Source organism: Balaenoptera ricei, chromosome 1 (assembly GCF_028023285.1).
Source record: "Balaenoptera ricei isolate mBalRic1 chromosome 1, mBalRic1.hap2, whole genome shotgun sequence".
Taxonomy (NCBI): domain Eukaryota; kingdom Metazoa; phylum Chordata; class Mammalia; order Artiodactyla; family Balaenopteridae; genus Balaenoptera; species Balaenoptera ricei.
This window is the reverse complement of record NC_082639.1, coordinates 103504230-103525476: the sequence shown is the minus strand read 5'-3', so window position 1 is coordinate 103525476 and position 21247 is coordinate 103504230. Positions and strand designations below refer to the sequence as shown.

The following is a 21247-nucleotide window of genomic DNA, read 5'->3' as shown; positions in this document are numbered from 1 at the left end:
ACGTGAGACATATTTGAATATGTCACCTTCATAAACATATAACTATTGTGGGAATGTGAGGTCTACTGACACAAATAACCATCTTCAGAGAAGGAAAGGAAATCAAGTGCTTCCTAGGTCTCAAACATCATACTAGGTATTTGTCTCATTCAGTCCTTATCTTATAAGGTGGTATCACCTTGACCCTAGCACCATCACCATCACCATTTTACAGAGGGGAAAACAGGTCCTGAGAGGTTAAGTAACTTACCAAAGATCATATAAGCCAACAGGTTGAAAAAGCATTCAAACTCAAATCTCTCATCACAAGCCATACTATTTCTGAAAAAGTACGGTCATGTGTAAAAGTGCTATAATATTTGTAACATTATATAAATATTGGCTACTGTGTTATTATATATATTAAACTATGAGGACTCATTGGGAGCTTTCAGCTTCATTGCTCATGAAGATCTGAAGCCATCTGTAAGGAAGACGGTCCTTCTTCCTGGAGGAGACTGCAATGATTCCTAAATTACACTTGGGCATTTCCACCAAAGCCCTTCCCTAACTCACAAAGGGGCTGGCAGTGAAACTGCAAGCCTCCTCCTAACTCACTCTAACGTCACCTTCATGTGTTCCCAAAAGTTCCTTGGGGACTGTCTCCAAGACTGCAGAAGATGGTTGTAAACTGCTATAATCGTCTTTACCAGATGATCCAAAATGTCTCTTGAGACCAGTTTATATGTTCTATGTTGTTTGGCCTCAAATATACCTGGAAAGAACATGTTTAATTATTATAAGTTCTTCCTTGAATTCACAAATGTTGAGCACTGGACCACAAATGGTCCTGTCTACTCTGCCAGGACGAACCACACCTTTTATGCAATCAAATTTATCAATTTTTTCCATTTTTGTTTCTTCTTTTAGTACTTATGTTTACATATGTTTAAACATGCCTTCTGTACCCTGGATTACATTAAAATATTAATCTTTATATTTTAGTATTTCCATGTTTCTTTTTCAACATTTAAATCTTTATTCCATCTGAAGTTAATTTTTTGTATAATCTGTGAGGTAAGCGAGTTAAATGTTGTTTTTTCAAGTGATTCTCCAATACTACTTCTTAATTAATTCATCCTTACCCCTACTGACTTTTTAAATATTTTACTATATTGCATGTTCTTATAAGTATACTTATATCTGTTTCTGAACTTTTGATAACCTGTGAGACCTACAATTTTAACCAGTATATACAGGAAAGGAAAAAGAATAGTTACTTGCAAATATATTCACCCAGCTATTCCCTGGAGATGGCAGTGGGTGGCTCAGACAACAGAAATTTATTTTCTCATAGTTCTAGGTGCTAGAAATCCAAGATCAAAGTGTCAGCAGGTTTGGTTCCTCCTAAGGCCTCTTTTCTTGGCCTGCAGATGGCCATCTTTTCAATGTGTCCTTACGTGGTCTCTTCTCTGTGTACATGCATCCCTGGCGTCTGTTCCTCTTCTTAAAAGGACACCTGTAATATTAGATTAAGGTCCACCCATATTACTCCATTTAACCTTAATATTACTCCATTTAACCTTAATCACCTCTTTAAAGGCCCTATCTCCAAATACAGTCACATTCTGAGGTACTGGGGGGTAGGACTTCAACATATGAATGTGGGGGAACACAGTTCAGTCCGTAACACTGGCATAGAAGAAGGAACTAATAAAATGAGCTATTATTAAGTATTAAATATGTGTTAGGCAGGGCAACTGAATATCAAGGCAACCATAATAGGAAAGATGTGACCAACTTAGCTTTTTTCCCCCTATTTGACCAAGAATAGATGTTTAATGTTTGAACAGTTGGGACACAAGAGAAAGCCTTGTCCAAAGAGCTACTGCTTCAAACCAGGTCAGAGGACACTTGAAGACTAGAGCACAATGGCTCAGCAGGTGGATGCTGTTAAGGGAACTGAATTGGCTAATGGCCTCCGCAAACCACAGGTTACTATTTTAAATGTCACAAAAGACCACAGAGCATGAAAAGATGAAAAATAAAACCAGTGTGCGTCCAATCTTCAAACAAGTAGAACTGAGTGACAGGGCAGTTTGGCTCCATGTGACTAAACTAAATTGCTGAGAACTAAGGCTGTCTTTGGGCTAGAGGTAGACTACAATCTTTTCTGTCCTGGGGCTCTCAGGATAGAAAACAGCTTTTTTCTTTTTTCTATCCTTCTCACTAAAATCCTTTTTGCAGTCCTTGTAGAGTGAAACATCTGTGTGTTGGTCAAAGTCATGCAAAAGGGACACAAACTCTAGTGCTACAGAATGTAAATATAAGAGGGCTTATTTGACACCACATATAAAAATAAACTCAAAATGGATTAAAGACCTAAATGTACTACCAAATATTATAAAGCTTCTAGAGGAAAACAGAGGCAGAACACTCTTTGACATAAATCACAGCAATATCTTTTTTGGATCCATCTCCTAATGTAAAGGAAACAAAAGCAAAAATAAGCAAATGGAACCTAATTAAACTAAAAAGTTTTTGCACATCAAAGGAAACCATCAACAAAATGAAGACAACCTACTGAATGGGAGAAAATATTTGCAAATGATATGACCAATAAGGGATTAATATCAAACATATATAAACAGCTCATACGACTCAACATCAAAAAAACAAACCCAATTAAAAAACGCGCAGAAGAGTTTGCAGCAACATGGATGGACCTAGAGATTAGTGAAGTAAGTCAGAAAGAGAAAGACAAATACCATATGATATCACTCACACATGGAATCTAAAACGTGACACAAATGAACTTATTTACGAAACAAAAGCAGACTCACAGACGTAGAAGACAAACTTATGGTTACCAAAGGGGAAAGGGAGATGGGGGAGAGGGATAAATTAGGAGTTTGGGATTAGCAGATACAAACTGCTATATATAAAACAGATAAACAACAAGGTCTTACTGTATAGCACAAGGTACTATATTCAATATCCTGTAATAAACCATAAGGGAAAAGAATATGAAAAAGAATACGTATATATATGTATAACTGAATCACTTTTCTGTACAGCAGAAACTAACAAAACATTGTAAATCAACTATATTTCAATTAAAAAAATGGTCAGAAGAACTAAATAGACATTCTTCCAAAAAGGAAATGCAGATGACCAACAAGCACATGAAAAGATGCTCAACATCGCTAATCATCAGGGAAATGCAAGTCAAAACCACAATGAGATATCACCTCACACCTGTCAGAATGGCTATCAACAAAAAGAACACAAATAACAAACGTTGGAGAAGATGTGGAGAAAAGGGAACCCGTGTACACTGTTGGTGGGAATGTAAATTGGTGCAGCCACTGTGGAAAACAGTATGGAGGCTTCTCAAAAAACTAAAAATAGAACTACCGTATGATCCAGCAATTCCACTCCTGGGTATGTACCCAAAAAAAACAAAAACACTAATTTGAAAAGATACATGCAACCCAATGTTCACAGCAGCATTATTTATAATTGCCAAGATATGGAAGTAACCTAAGTGTCCATCAGTGGATGACTGGATAAAGAAGATGTGATGTATATATATACAACAGAATGCTACTCAGTCATAAAAAAGAATAAAATTTTGCCATTTGCAGCAACATGGATGGACTTAGAGGACATTATGCTAAGTGAAATAAGTTGGAGAAAGGCAAATACTATCACTTATATATGGAATCTAAAAAATACAGCAAACTAGTGAATATATCAAAAAAAGAAGCAGACTTACAGATATAGAGAACAAACTAGTGGGTACCAGTGGGGAGGGGGGAGGGGCAATATAGGGGTGGGGAAGTGGGAGGTACAAACAACTGGGTATAAGATAAGCTCAAGGATGTATTGTACATGAGGAATGTAGCCAATATTTTGCAATAACTGTAAATGCAAAGTAACCTTTAAAAATTGTATTAAAATTTTTTTTTAATTTTTTGAATTAAAAAAAAAAGAGGGCTTATTTGGGGAAAAAACTTCCAAGCAGATTTGAAGGAGCAGAGCAATCCTCTGAGCTGTTGTTAGAGTGGAATGCTTAGGCTGGGCATAGCTGCACTGGACTCATCAGGGCCAAGTGTTCAAGTAGAGAGTAGTCACCCAACTCCCATTACAGTACAGAGTGACCCTTCTGCACACTAATGCTCTATATATTTGTAGGAAAAGAAAGAGCAGGCAACTATGATGCTATGGAAGACCCCTGAGGAAATGGCCTTGTTAGAAAGGGTATCCTCCAAAGCTCAGAAGCTTGTACTAGGTCATTCTCCCGTCAAGGGCTTCCAGGGCCCTCCAGAGGTACAGCCTGCTCAGTCAAGGAAAAAGAATAATCACATTGCCTATCTATCAGCCATTGTAGGGAGGGTCAGGCAATCCTCAGTATGTATAAATGTCATTGGACTACTGGTCAGTTGAAATGGCAGCACAAAGAGTGACCAACTTTGTTTAAGAGCTTTCACACGGTGTGGCCACACTGAGCCAGCTCCCTGCCAGGTGTGGAAAGAAGAGGCCTACAGGACTCTGCTCAGATTTGTATTAGGACCCAAGCTGTGATTTAAAAACAAAAACAAAAAAAAACCCCTCTGGAGTTAGACTGCCAGAAAGGGCCATGAAAGCGGATCTCTAAGTTCTCTTGTCATTTGAAGACCACCCACAGTCTCTTATTCCCAGAACATAGATAGCTTCTGAGTTCACTAAATGATCAATTCCTTCCCTTTGACTTTCCTCTCTGCTTCGGATACGCAATTGCTCTCTGGGCAAACGATGGTCCAGAATCCTATCATTAACAGTATGAAAATAGTAAAGATGTCTCAAACATATATTATGGAGCAGATGTAATTTACACCAAAGGAAGAGGGTCATTTTAACTGAAAGATCACCTATATTTTTGGTAGTTACAAAAAAAATCTGATAATTCTCAAATTTTTATCTCCAGTTTTCATCACCTTCTCTTGATACAGACATGTTCCCAACTCTTGACTGAGTACCTCCATCTGAAGTTATTTCATTCTAAACATATCCAAAACAAACTCATTTTTGTGAGTTGCAGTATCTACTTAAGTCATCCAAGCTAGAAGTCTCAGAGTCATCTTTGATCCCTAACACATCCTTATTAATTGGTCATCAATTCTTGTCAATTACACTCCCAAAATGCCTCTATAATCCATCTACTCCTCTTCATCCTTATTGTTCCTGCCTAATTCAGCACCTTCTCTTAAGTGAACAATTGCCCAGCCTCTAAACGAATCCTCTTGCCTCCAGTTTCATTTTAATTTTTGATTTTTGATCCAAGAACCACCCCCTTGAGGCATGGTAGAATTTAAGACTGACTTCTTCTGAACAAAGTAATTTGCTTCAGGAGGAGAAAAGCAAGAATTCATTAGGCCTAATTCACAACAGAGGAACGACAGAGTTAAGAATAAGAAATAGAGGAACAAGTCTTTCCTGGTCAATGTGGCATGATGCTGTGGTTTGATCCAATGATTCTGGCAGAGTACTACGCGTGTTATTGAGAGGAGAGGGAGGGAGATTTCTTGATGGGAGATGGAAAGACAGAGGGAAAATGGCTGCTCAACGAGTGAGTTAAATTAGCTAAGAATCTAATAAGACTCAAAATGGGTGGCTATTAGCTTCCCTTAATTAATGTGCAAAAAAACTTGGGTATGTACCTACTCTAAAAATTATATACAATTTTTAACTTATAGAGAAAAAATTACTCCTAAATCCACCACCCTAATAATGATCACTGTGTCTGTGCATGCCCTTTCCAGTCTCTGTCCGCTGCACACACAGCTGCAATCATAGCCTTCATCCTGGGTAAATATATAGAATTATATACCAAAAGATTTGATAAGTTAGAAAAACAACTGACCTTACTTAATCTCAAGCATTTCACTTGAGGAATTTTCAATCTGGAGTACATCATTCGTTAGAGAGTAGTTCCTGCTGCTGAAGAGTGAAGTTGCAGCTTGGGTTGTACCTACACAATATTATACAAAAGAGAAGTTGGCAGAATTTGGTAAGGTGCTGTAGATTTAAAATTAGTGGACCCCAGATTTGGGGGAAATGCCTAAAGTCTAGAAAATAAAAAAAGAGACTCTCTTACCTTCATAACACATTCTGGCTTTTATTAGCAGCATCCTTAAAAAGGAGTTAATAATGTCTACTTCACAGGGCTTTTGTGAGGAATAAGTGCACTGTAAACTATAAAAAATGATACAAATGTAAGGAAAAATGCTTAGTATCACTCATAAGTCTCTCACCAAACTCCAAACTTCCTATCTTGGTATCTCCCCACCCCACCCCACCCCCGGAATGTTATAATACAGAAGCAGAAAGACAGTTCTGTTGAAGCTGAGAGAAATAACAAACCAATTTCTCCTGGGATTGTCAGGGACATTTCACCAAGAGTTTTACAGGGGTAATAATGGGGCTCTGGGAGCTATATTTAATACTTATAAAAATCTAACCTGAAATTATACTGTTATCAGCAGTAAAGCTTTATAAGATAAATGAAACATCAAGACTTTATTTCTTGGTTTTTTTTTCCTTTTAAATGGAATTATATAAAACAAGTATGCACCTCATAGAAAAATTAATTGTTGCTTTATTTAATAAATATTGTGTGAGGCCCCGTAATAACCACAGAGGACAAAAAGATGAATAAAATAAGTCATAATTCTTGCCTTTAAGGAACTCACAGTGCAATGAAGACAGATTAAGTTTAATGCACAGGTATAATACTACATGGCAAGGGCAATAATAAGGACAATCACAACAAAGGGAATAAATGCAGGACTCTTAACCTAGGCTTGAGTGGTTTTGAGTAGTCAGGGAGGGCTTCCTGGAGGAAGTTAAACCTTAGAAGACTTCTGGGAGTTATCCAGGGAAAGGCTGTGTGTGAAGGAAGATGGGGAGGCCAGATGATATCTCCAGGCAGAGGGAGCAATGCATGCAAAAGACCAAAGGTGAAAGAAAACATGTTACCAAGAAACTGTGGTTCAATAGGGCCCCAATGTAGAATTAGGGTACAGGAGTGATAGAGATAGGATGTGGAGATGATAGCATTTAACCCCAACTTTTATTTCAAAAATGTTCACACCTAGAAAACACTTGAGAAAATAGTGCAATGAGTGTCTATATTCTGTTCACCTAGATGATATGGGTTGGGGTGGGGGAAGAGAGAATGAATGAATGAACTAATTAATTTGGCAAAATGTTAATAATCAGTTAGTGGTAGAGAATTCTAACATTCTTGAGATGCTCCTTTTCCCCCAACCTATAAATGTACATCTTTCAATTATCTTTCCTCTATTTTTTCCTCCTCTCCACTCTTTGGAAACTTTGGAGATTAACTGGTTATAAAAACATTCTTATGCATACTCTAGAGTATGCATACTCTAAGAATACCTAGTCCAGTAAACCAGTGTGTCTCAAACTGTTTTTCGTGACCAACCCCCTAAGGAACATTTTCAGACATTTATTTTCTAATTGCCTCCCTCAGGAAATTTTAATATACAGATATACTATATATCTGGTCCCCCCCCCTCTCTCTCTCTCTCTCTCTCTCTCTTTATACATTAAAGAGTAAGATTTTTTTATACCCCAAGAATGAAAAAACTGCCCACTTACAGGCAATGTCACTACCACTGAGAACACAAAAGAGGAATAAATCAGATTATAAACTCCTATTTCAATTAGTTTTTAGAAACAATATTATTATATGAATCACTTATATAAATGAAGATAAACTCTAAGATTTCTAACAAAAAAGTTGTTAACTCCTAATGTTTTATTTCAGTTCTTCTAAGAAAATGTTTTTTTATTGTAAGCCACTTGGCCATAGACCCCGTATTTATATGCTCCAGAGAACCTAGTATGGTGGTAAAAGACCTAAAAAGTCAATTATCATATGGTCCTGACAAAATGAATTAAATAACATAAGTCCCTGTTGGGAGGGGTTAGGGGAGGAGCATTGCAATCCCAAGTAGTTTGGGGACAACAGAGGGACCTAATCAAGGCAAGTGCTGGAGAAGGAGAATGCTCTTCGTAGGAGGCAGAGAAACTTAGACAGGTGTTTGAATGAGAATGTTGTATTGAAGAAAAACTCTACCAGTAACACTGTTTTACCACAGTCTAGAGCAGTGCTGTTCAGTAGAAATTTAATGTCAGCAGTCTATGTAATTTTATTTTAGAAGCCACATTTAAAAAGTAAAAAAGAAACAAGTGAAAATAAATTTAATAATAGATTTTATTTAATAGATTTTAATTAAAATATTATCACTTTTAGATAAATGAACTGTAGTACCTTCATACATTGGAATGTTATTCGGCGCTAAAAAGAAACGAGCTATCAAGCCATGAAGACATGGAAGAATCTTAAATGAATATTATTAAGTGAAAAAAGCCAATCTGAAAAGGCTACTCACTGTATGACTTTCTGGAAAGGGCAAGACTATAGACAAAAAGATCAGGGGTTGTTAGCGGTTTGGGGAGAAGAGATAAACAAGTAGGGCACAGTGAAACTATTCTGTATGATACTGTAATAGTGGATACATGTCATTATACATTTGTCAAAACCTATAGAATGTACAACACCAAGAGTAAACCCTAATGTAAATATGGACTTTGGGTGATAATTTGTATCAATTATGACTAATCAGTTATAACAAGTGTAACTCCCTAGTGCAGGGTGTTGATGGTGAGGGAGGCTGGCGGTGGGGGGGACATACAGAACTCTCCACATTTTTTGCTCAATTTTGCTGTGAATCTAAAACTACTCTAAAAAATAGTCTATATTTAAAATATATATTATATAACATTTTAATGTGCAATCAAGATAAAATATTATTAAATGAGATAGTTTACATTTTTTTCATAATAAATCTTTGAAAACCAGCACGTACTTTACACTTACACCATTTCTAATTTATATTAACAACATTTCAAGTGCTCAAAAGCCACTTATAGCTAGTGGCTCCCATACTGGATAGCGTAAGTCTAAAGCAGTGGCAGCACCAAGCCACACTGGATACATATACAAGGAAAAAGTGTTTTGCTCTGCAACTGCAGCTTCCAAACAACCCTTTGAATCTTCTTTCCACCCAGACTGCTGGCTCTCAGCTCCTCTCACATAGATATTCAGGAGCATCTTGCCAGAGAGTCCCCTCCCCAGTCCAGCCCTCCAGACAGTATCACTCCAAAGATTATTTTTTATGGGACTCTGTCTAAAAGAGAGGCATGGAACACTGAAGAACAGAAGGAATTTATCACACCAGAGTTTCCTGAAAATACCTCATTAATATTAGGTGTACTCCTCATTAATAACAGGAGAAAAAGCTTTCAAGTCCTGTACACTGTGCAAGAAAATGAAGAATTTATTAAAATGCACAGCAGATTTAAATGCTATCTAGAAAATAGGTACTTAAAATAAAAGTAGTTTTTGTCATTATGGAAATAAATAACTAGGCTTTGCCTCAGTTGGTGGGGATTATTTACATTTCCTTGCAACTAGAAACATTATTTATTTATATTTCCTAGCAACATTCCTGGAACTAATGTACAGACCTCTCTGTATGCCATGAAACATTATAATCTACTCATGCTCTAAATGCTATTGCCAAGATGTGGGTGCACTTTAGCTCAGAAAAGTTAGCTGTCATTTGAATTAGAAAAGGCACTATGTTAAATCAGTCTGCCTTTTCATATTCATCACTTTCAAGTTCTATCACTCACAGGAATGAGGAAAAAAAGCATTTATTTGCTTACCATTTCTAACAGCTCTTCCAAATGAAGGGAAAGGAAAAAACCAGAAAGTGGACCAATTATAACAAAATAAAAGGGCAGTCCCACAGAATCCTGCAAAGAAAAGAGCATGACATAAAGCAAAATGCACACATATCATGTAAGCTTTATTTATAGTTACAAAAATCATTATTAAATGTCTAACTCCCATCTGAGTCCGCTTTCAAATAAAGGAAGAAATTTAAAAATAAATATATAAAACTGGTATTTAACTGTATATGGCATTTTCATTTTCATTTTATTTTTATTTTTTATTTTAAATAAATTTATTTATTTTATTTTTGGCTGTGTTGGGTCTTTGTTGCTGTATGTGGGCTTTTCTCTAGTTGTGGCGAGCAGGGGCTGCTCTTTGTTGCGGTGCGCAGGCTTCTCATTGCGGTGGCTTCTCTTGTTGTGGAGCACGGGCTCTAGGCGTGAGGGCTTCAGTAGTTGTGGCACGTGGGCTCAGTAGCTGTGGCTTGCGGGCTCTAGAGCACAGGCTCAGTAGTTGTGGCGCACGGGCTTAGTTGCTCCGCGGCACGTGTAATCTTCCTGGACCAGGGCTCGAACCCGTGTCCCCTGCATTGGCAGGCGGATTCTTAACCACTGTGCCACCAGGGAAGCCCTATGTGGCATTTTTAAAACTAAAAAGTCTACATGAAAAGTCAAAATTTTTCCATCTTTATATCTAAACCTTTTCAAATAAGTATCTTAATATAATTTAATAAAATGACATGATTACCTGGGATTTGATTTAAAATACGCCAACAAAGAAAAATGATAATAAAAGTTGGAGAAATATATAAGAATGACAGAATGCCATTAACTGGTGAAGCTGAATGATGGGTACTTGGGGCTGTGTTATACTTTTCTCTCCTCTTGTACACAGCTTATATCTAAAGACGCCCAAATAAAAAAAGTTCAAAAATTGTTGGTGGTTAAGTTTTAAAATATATGAGTATCTTTAACAACAACAACAACAGAAAAGTTAATTGGTTGTCTCTGACTCAAGGTGTGGCAGGGGAGATTTACTATTTACTTACACTTTCTTAAATTGTTCACGTGTTTTTATCAAACATTATTTTATCAATGAAAAAAAAATCTATATACACACAACGTATATATGTAACACACACACACCCCCAGACATGTACATACACGTGCATATATATGCTATATATACATTTTTATATAATTTATATGTAAAATATATAATTATGTATATAATTACATTATATATACATGCATGTGTGTGTCTTGTTAAGTATAGAGCATTTAACTCTTCCTGAAGATACTGCTATGCATTTAGCTCTGCACCTAGTCAGCTGTGGGTCCTTAGGCAAGTCACTTCTGAGTCTTCCTAAGGGTAACACATAAATGATAAAATACATTTGAATTTCAAATACATTTCAAATACATTTGAAAATGCCTAGTGCAGTGTCTGGCACAATACAGGTATTCACTTAGTGCCGGTTTAAATGACATTTAATATGTGGGGAGAACCAGATTTATTATGGATGTAGGTCTGCCCCTAACATTTGAGGGACCATGAGCAAGAGGAGAAACAGGCGCAAACAGCCCATGATCTGTTCTTCTTCTTCCACCCGACAGAGGGGCCTCACACACATTTGTGTGCCTATCCCAACAAACTTGATCAAGCTCCACCACCCACAACAGCTGGCCGTTACCACTCCTGAGGCCTAGGTGTAGGCACACTTATCCTGTCTATAACCAAAGAAGAGCCAGCACAGGCCCTGGAAGTAGGCTTCCAGCTATCTGTCAGGGAATTTCAAGAATCCCTGGTAGCTAGAGTATCCTCTGGAATGTGTGTGTGTCAATGGGGGGTGGGGTGGGGTGGAGAGTAGTGGGGAGATGTACTCTTAGAATATCTTGGCCCCTGGGAAGGGATGTAACTGGAGAAGGGCCACAGGGGGTCCTTTCAAAGCAAAGGACCCAAGGCAGGGGACCCAGGGGCCTGGTTTAAAAGCAGCACCGATTAGAGACGAGGTGTTGTATTGAATCACTCAATAGAGTAGGAGTCAGAAAACATGGATTCTTGCCCAGTTCTACCACTAACTTCTTGTGTGACCTTAAGCCAATGTCTTTACCTAGCCATGCCTCAATTTTCTCATACATCCATTCAATAAATAATTATTGGGCTCCAACTATGGGACAGGCATGCATCTAGATACTGTGGATAGACATAGAATTTAATAGACAATAGTCCTTGCCCTCAAAGACTTACCATTTTGGTAGAGAATAAGCCATGAAGATATCTAGGGCAAACGTATTCCAAACAAAGGGTCTCTTCCAAATCAAAATTTTCATGATTTATCTTGGAAGTTGACATGTTCATTAAATATAAATCACAAAAGAATCCTAAGAGGAAAAAAAATAGCATATGTTAAATTATAATGCAACATTATAAAGAGTGCAAAGCATGACTTTTATGATCCATTCTCTAATATAACAGACTGAGCACTGCACAACTGCTGCTCTAATTTGAATCACGAGAATCATCACCAATCTCCAAATGTGCCATTTTCTTTATATTATTACTGATTTAATTTAATCATGTATATTTTATATAGAAGATAAATTTATATGAGATATGATCACAAAGCATTTATCCACATTAATTTGTTTAATATAATGTATCAGATGCTTTTTAAAAGGTTAATGAGTTTTATTACATGATAAATATAGCAAAGGAATTTACACAAAGATATGAATAGAGTGTACAATAATGTATAAATAGTCTAAGAATAGTTAATATTTATACCAAATCAATTAAGATTGGGTGCAGCTTCCTGACTACAACAACTATAGAATGTCTGGGGTCATGGCAGAGAATTTGGTCAGATGATTAGGAGTCAAGTGAGAAGAGCCAGAAGATCTTGGATAAGACAGTGAAAATTTTTTTTTCTGAAAAGGTAGGTAGTTAAGTAATAATGGAACTTAGTTCTTGTTTACTTCCAGTCTGACCTAAAAACAGTTACACAAGGAGAGCCTCAAAGCTCAGATCATTCTAGCCATTGCATCATACACCTCAAAGTTGAGGAGTTTCCCATTTATCAGAAAATATCCATTATAAGGGAGTATTTATACTTGCTAGATCTCACAATTAGAATCATCTCAGGGTACAGTGAATTTCTAGATGTAAATCAAAGCGCCAATAATGCAATGCGACCAAGTTCTACCTTCTCTGTCTCTGTTCAAAATAAACAAGATAGAACAGCGTACACTGTCCAAGCTTTACCAGTAGCATAGCTCTTTATTGCAGCTACTTCCACTAGATGGCACTAAAGACTCAGGCTTTTGGAAAAAAAAAAATCAGAAAGCAAAAATGACCTACTGAAATAAACAATAAATTTCTCCAGTCATCTATCCTATCATTATGATCAGTTTCTTAGAAATTAAACATGAATCTAGGCCATTTATTCACATATGGAACATTTATTAAACCATACTATGTTTGAGACATGTGCCCAATGTTGGGAATGCAGAAATAAAACAGTTCCTTGCTCTTAGTGTGGGAGGGGTGGGGTGTAGTGAGGGCAGAGGACAGAAACAGACAAGCAAGTATAAAATTGAAATGCAGAATGTTAAAGACTTATTAGAGGTCATCACAGAGTACCACGGGTAGCACATAGAGCAGCACGTAATAAAGACTTGATCAATGAAGGATTCCTAGAGAAGTTGATGTCTGAAAACTGAGCTTTGACCAATGGGTAGGAATTAACTAGGCAAGGAGAATGATCAGGGTGTCCTAAGCAGAGCAAGTAGCTTGTACAATCATAAAAGAGGCAGAAGCTCAGGGTGCATGCTGGGGTCAGGGTGGGGCAGTGCAAGAAATGAACTTGGCTAGGCTGGCAGAGGTAGAGTCAAGCCCCTACTAGAAGATAATCTGCATGAGAGCAGGGATTTTTGCTTGTTCTACACAATGATAAATCCTGGCACAGAGTCAAAAGTCCCTCCCTTCACAGAACTGATTATTCTAGTGGAGAGCAAGCCACGAAGACATTTGGGGAAAACATATTCCAGGTGCTTAAATGATATTTGATGAATAAATGAAGGTACTGAATAGCCACTGAAGATCATGATCAAAATGTAGTTTCAGAAAGCTCTCTAACAGGATTATAGCGAATGGATTGGAAATAGGGACACTAATTCGTAATCCAAACAAAGTATGATAAGAATTTGAAGTAAAGCAGGAAGAGCAGGGAGGGAGCTGCTCCCTGCAGTGGGGTGGTGCTTTCACCTCCAAATCCCACAACAACCAAGGGAGGATGAAAAGTTGTTTGTTTGTTTTTTTTAAAGGGTGGAGGGGGGCTAAAGGGCCCTGGGAAATAACAACATTTAAAAGCCATATAGAGGAAGTAGTACACCCCAGAGAGAAAGAAAAGGAATGATTAGAGGGGCAGGAAGAGGAGAGAAGATCAAGAAGAGTGTTATAGCAACCAAACAGGGGAAAGTTTCCAGAAGAAACTGTCAATGTCAAAAGCTATAGCAAATTCTATAGATAATAACTGAAAAGTATCCACTGGATACAGCAAGTGGGAAGTTATCAGAGACTTTGGCAACAGCAATTTCAGGGAATGGTGAGAGGAAAAGCCAGACTGTACTCTGTTTAGGAGTAAAATGTGAGGAGAAGAATTAGAGAAACAAGTGTAGACTATTCTTTTTAAGAGGCAGAGCAAAATCAGGAGCTCAAGACAGGTTGTAGGGTAGAAGAACAGAGTGAAGCATGGGTATGAGCTGAAAGAAAACTCCACCAGGAAGTATGATGTCACTTACATGTGGAATCTGAAAAAGCCAAACTCATAGAAACAGACTAGAATGGTAGTTACTAGGGGTAGGTGGCAGGGGAAAATAGGAGATGGTGATCAAATGTACAAACTTCCAGTTATAAGAGGAATAAGTTCTGGGGATCTAATGTACAGCATGGTGACTACAGTTAACAGTAGTGTGTTGTATACTTGAAAGTTGCTAAGAGAGTGGATCTCAAATGTTCTCACCACAAAAAAGAAATGGTAATTATGTGTTATGATGCAGGTGTTAGCTAAGCTATGTTGGTAATCATTTTGTAATACATAAATGTATCAAATCAACAAGTTGTACACCTTAAACTTATACAATATTATATGTCAAATATATCTCAATGAAGCTAGAAAATTAAATTTAATTAAAAAAAAAAAAGTATGAAGAGAGAGGGAGAGGAGGCAGTTGAGACTGGGCTTCAGAGCACAGATCTTAGGAGAAAGGACTGTCCTTGCTCTGAAATAAGGCAGGAGGATGGATGGTGAGTGACAGAAACAGCTATAATGTTGAAAGGTAAGTCTGACATGGCTCTCTGGTTCACTTTCTATACATTCACTCCATGGCTGGTGGTGATGATTAGGCATACTGTCTAATCCAGACCTGCCTGGTTTCCTGATGGGTCATCTTCCCTTCCTAGTCTTCTTGTCTTTGGTACATTCCCTGTCTTGGGCTACAGGAGTGGGCTGAAACTCCTTAGACACCTTAATGGACCTGGTCACTTACATCAGTCCTGTTCCTCTGATCCCATAACTCTGCACTTCCCTGTAACTATTTTCTGCCTGGGGTCCCCAGAAAGATGAAGCAGTATGTGAGCATGGAACAAAACACTAACTAATTCTGGGAAAGTAGAATCCTTAAACAATCCTCTCCCTTAATCTCACCCCATATCACTTATGGTCTGCATTATCCACAAAACTCTTGGTTGCAGGTCATCCCATTTGTTCTACTTTGAGATCATTTATTTGCCTCATCACTAATAAGTCTTTTTTAGATGTCTACTGTGTAGGCACAGGATTGGTTGCCAAGGGTTTTTCATCTCAATAGACAAAGAATGTATGTGTGTATGTGTACATATATGTATACATATATACATATATCAATACATGCATAATAAATAAAACCGTTTAATACCAGAACGTAGCACAAACTGAAAAGTGAAAAGTAGAGGCAGAAGAGCTATTGGAGTCAAATCTGGAGCTCTGAAATAACAGGGAAAGTTTCACGGAAGTAGTGTGAAGCAGCGTAACATAGAAGGAAGGGTATGTTTCAGAAATTGGTTGCATTTCTTTACACTAACAATGAAATATCAGAAAGGGAATGTAAAAAAAACAATATCTTTTAAAATGGCACCAAAAAAAAAAATTAAATACTTAGGAATAAACCTGACCAAGGAAGTGAAAGACTTATATGCTGAGAACCATAAAACATTAATACAGGATACTGAAAATGATTCAAAGAAATGGGAAGATATCCCATGCTCTTGGATGGGAAGAATTAATATTGTTAAAACGGCCATACTAGCCAAAGCAATCTACAGATATAATGCAATCCCTATCAAATTACCCATGACATTTTTCACAGAACTAGAACAAATAATCCTAAAATTTATATGGAACCATAAAAGACCCAGAATTGCCAGAGCAATCCTAGGGAAAAAGAACAAAGCTGGAGGCATAACCCTCCCAGACTTCAGACCATACTACAAAGCTACAATAATCAAAACAGCATGGTTAAAAAAAAAAAACCCCAGCATGGTACTGGCACAAAAACAGACATATGGATCAATGGAACAGAATAGAGAGCTCAGAAATAAACCCACACACCTACAGTCAATTAATCTTCAACAAAGGAGGCAAGAATACACAATGGGAAAAAGTCTCTTCAGCAAGTGGTGTTGGGAAAGTTGGACAGACACATGAAAATCAATGAAGTTAGAACATACCCTCACACCATATACAAAATAAACTCAAAATGGCTTAAAGACTTAAACATAAGACATGACACCTTAAAACTCCTAGAAGAGATCATAGGCAAAACATTCTCTGACATAAATCATACCAACGTTTTCTTAGATCAGTCTCCCAAGGCAACAGATATAAAAACAAAAATAAACAAATGGGACCTAATCAAACTTACAAGTTTTTGCACAGCAAAGGAAACCATCAACAAAATGAAAAGACAACCTACGGAATGGGAGAAAATATTTGCAAATGATGCAACAGACAAGAGATTTCCAACTCTCTGTAATTTCCAAAGTATACAAACAGCTCATACAAATCAACAACAACAAAAAACAAACAACCCAATCAAAAGATGGGCAGAAGACCTAAATAAACATTTCTCCAAAGAAGAAAATGGCCAATAGGCACATGAAAAGATATTCAACACTGCTAATTATTAGATAAATGCAAATCAAAACTACAATGAGGTACCACCTCACACTGGTCAGAATAGCCATCGTTAAAAAGTCTACAAATAAAAAATGCTGAAGAGGGTGTGGAGAAAAGAGAATGCTCTTATACTGTTGGTGGAAATGTAAGTTGGTGCAGCCACTATGGAAAAACAGAATGAAAGTTCCTCAAAAAACTAAAAATAGAATTACCATATGATCCAGTAATCCTACTCCTGGGCATATATCCAGACAAAACTATAATGCAAAAAGATACATGCACCCCTATGTTCACAGCAGCACTATTCACAATAACCAAGACATGGAAACAACCTAAATGTCCACTGACAGATGAATGGATAAAGAAGATGCAGTACATATATATAATGCAATGGAATACTACTCAGCCATAAAAAAGAACGAAATAATGCCATTTGCAGCAACATGGATGGAACTAGAGATTATCATACTAAGTGAAGTAAGTCAGACAGAGAAAGACAAATACCATATGATATCACTTATATGTGGAATCTAAAATATGACACAAATGAACCTATCTACGAAACACAAACAGACTCACAGACATAAAGAACAGACTTGTGGTTGCCAAGAGGGAGGATAGGTTGGGGAGGGATGGGGAGGGATGGAGTGGGAGGTTGAAGTTAGCAGATGTAAGCTATTATATATAGAATGGATAAACAACCAGTTCCTACTGTATAACACAGGGAACTATATTCAATATCCTGTGATAAACCATAATGGAAAAGAATGTATATACATGTATAACTGAATCACTTTGCTCTACAGCAGAATTTAACACAACGTTGTAAAACAACTATACGTCAATAAAAAAAAAAAAAAAAAAAGAAAAAGTCAATTAAAAAAAGAAGTGGGAGGAATTGGGAGATTGGGATTGACATATATACACTAATGATACTATGTATAAAATAGATAACTAATGAGAACCTACTGTATAGCACAGGGAACTTTACTCGATGCTCTGTGGTGACCTAAATGGGAAAGCCGAAAAAGAGGGGATATACGTATACGTATAGCTGATTCACTTTGCTGTACAGTAGAAACTAACACAACATTGTAAAGCAACTATACTCCAATAAAAATTAATTTAAAAAAAAAGAAAAAGAGAAGGTACATTTAAATAATAAAGGTGGAAGAATTCTGAAGACAAAATTGGATAAGGCCAAGAAGTGTTCTTGGCAATGTTTAGGTAAACTAAAAGGCAAGTTTTATGGATCTATTAAGGAATCCAGATTTTATCCTATGGGGATTGGGAGCTACTGAAGCTTTTAGAATGAAGACTGATTTGTATCATATTTTTACAATTAATTTGGAAAAACTGTATAAATTCAACTGAGAAAAAATGGAGGGCAGGAATAATTCAGAGGCTAGTCTAATACTTGAATTAAGGGTGATAATGTCCTTATCATCAGAAAATTCTACGCAGTAAGGTATTGGCAGTGGGGATGGAAAAAAACTGGTATCTGCCTGGATATGGAAAAAGAGAAAGGAGGCCAAGAGCACTATAAGGTTTCAAGCTGGAGAGAAGGGAGAAGGATGATATCCTTGAGAGAATAAAATAGGAAAATTCGAAGAGCAGCTTGGTGAATAAAGAAGCTCAATGAAGTTTAAGATATGCAGGGCTTAAGGTGATGGGGCCACATTTGAGCACAGGTTTATAACAGATGGCTGTGACCAAAGCTCAGGAGAGAGGTCAGTACTGAAAGTGTGAATCTGAGGATCATCTGCATAAGAAGAAAAGGTAAAGTGGAGGAAGGGGAACTAGTGAGGAAGGAGAACGTGAGAAGTAGTCCAGGAGACCAGAAGGCCAGGAGGGTATTTCAGAAGGAAAGGGGGAAAGCAAGTTTTAAGGATGAAGAAGTACATAACAGTGGTGAATACTAAAGAGACTAAGTGAGAAAAGGCCAGTGACATGGTCACTTGTGATCAACAAGAGAAATCTCAACAGGAAACAGGAGTTAGTTTATTTGGGGGAGGAAAAAAATGGGTGGCGATGGTGATAATGAGAAGACCATGATGAAAGCAGAAAGTGAGATTACTCTTCTGAAATGTAGTGGTGAGTCACAAAGGTCAGTAAGTTGACAGGCAGCCTGGTCAAGGAAGGATTTGGTAGAAGAACATGCTAGTAAAGGATTGACTGAAAATGTAGGAATAGCAAGGTTTTGAGAAGGCAGGCAAGGTTGGAATCAAGAGCAAAAGTCCTGTGGGGTTAAACTTGGAATAGAAGAAAAGCAGTCAGGACAGGTCTGAAAGGAGGTGTGATGAATCATAGATATTTTTAGTAAAAAGTGAGGGAGTTGCTTTTCTTAATTAAAGGCAGTTACCTGCTGAGTATATGAAGGATTCAATGCTTAAGAAGCTGGAAAAGGAAAGGGCAGAGAGGTGGTTGGGCTAGAATCTTAAACATGGCGTCATAAGACAGAGTTCAAGTCTCAGATGTGTTACCTTGGGCTGGCCACCAAACTTGAGACTTTTCTCAGAGAGTTGTTAAAAGATTAAGTAAGATAATAAACATGTAAATTATAAAGCACTTCTTAAACAAGAGAAGCTTGGAACATCTACCATAGGAAATATGATAGAGCATGAATAAGAGATGAAGCAAAGCATGACCGGGCATCAGGGAGGGTTGAGGTGAAGTTCAGAGCAAGAATATATAGCAAACCCAAGTCTGCAGAGTTTTTGTGACTCAACCCAGCATACTGGAGAGGAGAAAGCAGATTCCGAGCCAGTAGGTATGGAGAAGGGCAAGAAGCTGAAGAAATCTAGGTAAGGACTATTTTTTTTAATTAATTAATTAATTAATTAATTAATTAATTTATGGCTGCATTGGGTCTTCGTTTCTGTGTGAGTGCTTTCTCCAGTTGTGGCGAGTGGGGGCCACTCTTCATCGCAGTGCGCGGGCCTCTCACTGTCGCGGCCTCTCTTGTTGTGGAGCACAGGCTCCAGACGCGCAGGCTCAGTAATTGTGGCTCAGGGGCCCAGTTGCTCCGCGGCATGTGGGATCTTCCCAGACCAGGGCTCGAACCCGTGTCCCCTGCATTGGCAGGCAGATTCTCAACCACTGCGCCACCAGGGAAGCCCCAGGTAAGGACTATTTTAAGACCTTTGTAGGCATGCTTACTTTTGGAAATTACATGTAATTTACATATAAAAGTGGCATTTGACTCACTGACATGTTATATTTTGGATATGGCCAAACATTTCAATTTTTATTTTATAGTTTCTTTTCATATTTCAGAGTCAAGTTTTTGTTCGTTTCAGATTCCATATTTCGTAAAGCTTAGGCTCCAGGCTCTGTGCCTACAGCACGAAATGGCTAATGAAGACATCAATGAGACAGTTGCCCATTGGGTCCAAATCAACCAGGGAAAGTCATTAACAAAGCAAGCAGTGAGACAGATAATCAGACATCCTACACGGGCTTAAGATAAGGAGAACAAGTGGAAGGTAAGGAGCCAGAGTGTAACCATTTCTGTAATTCTAGAGATACAGATCCTAGATCCCAGGTGTAGCAAATCCCCCATAAGGCCAAATCAGGAGACTTCTCGTAAGGACACTATAAGAAGACAAAGAAACTGTGAAGGAAAGAGTGCCTGATGTGTTCATCTTCCCATTAGTTTGTGAGCCCACAAAGGACTTATCCCTCTTTGATATCTTCCACTATCCCATTGTGACCGGTCACGGGCTGCCCCTGATTGATAAAAACAGCGGACAAACTTGCCCTGCTTCTCTTACACAAAACTGTAGAATTCTGGATGACAAACAACTCCTTAGTCATCTGCACCTCTGGCCCCGACGAACGAAACAACGGCTTCTCCAGCCCCAGGGAATCTGGAGTCGAGCTCCCGGGCGCTGGCCGAACGAAGGCAACGCTAGACCTGGGTTCAACGGTCTCCCTGCCGCGTCCTCATAACCAGTCTGGCCCGGAAAATGCCAGGAGCCGGCAAGCCGCTTCTAGAAGCTCTGGTAACCAGCACGCTAGGTCTCGGTGACTCCTTAACTAAAATAAGCTGGGAGGCCCAGAGAGAGAGGAACTCGCAGGCTCTCAGCCGCGCCGAGGAAAAAACGCCAACCGCGGGGTCCGAGAGCTCGGGAACCAGGAAAACTCCTCCTGCTTCAACTCCCAGCAAGCCCTGGGCAGAGCTCGGCACCACCTGACAGCGCCACCCACCAATGAGAGGGCGCAGGCTGGGTTGGTGGGAC

General features: G+C 38.2%; 1 long non-coding RNA gene across 1 annotated transcript; it reads right to left on the bottom strand.

Moving 5' to 3' along the window:
- Positions 1-1120: 1120 nt before the first annotated feature.
- LOC132351526 (uncharacterized) lies at positions 1121-21144 on the bottom strand. Its single transcript, XR_009498367.1, has 6 exons — positions 20780-21144; positions 12041-12174; positions 9781-9870; positions 6119-6216; positions 5885-5992; positions 1121-1498 (listed from the first exon to the last, which is right to left on the bottom strand). It is a non-coding gene; the product is annotated as an uncharacterized LOC132351526 (long non-coding RNA).
- Positions 21145-21247: the final 103 nt, after the last annotated feature.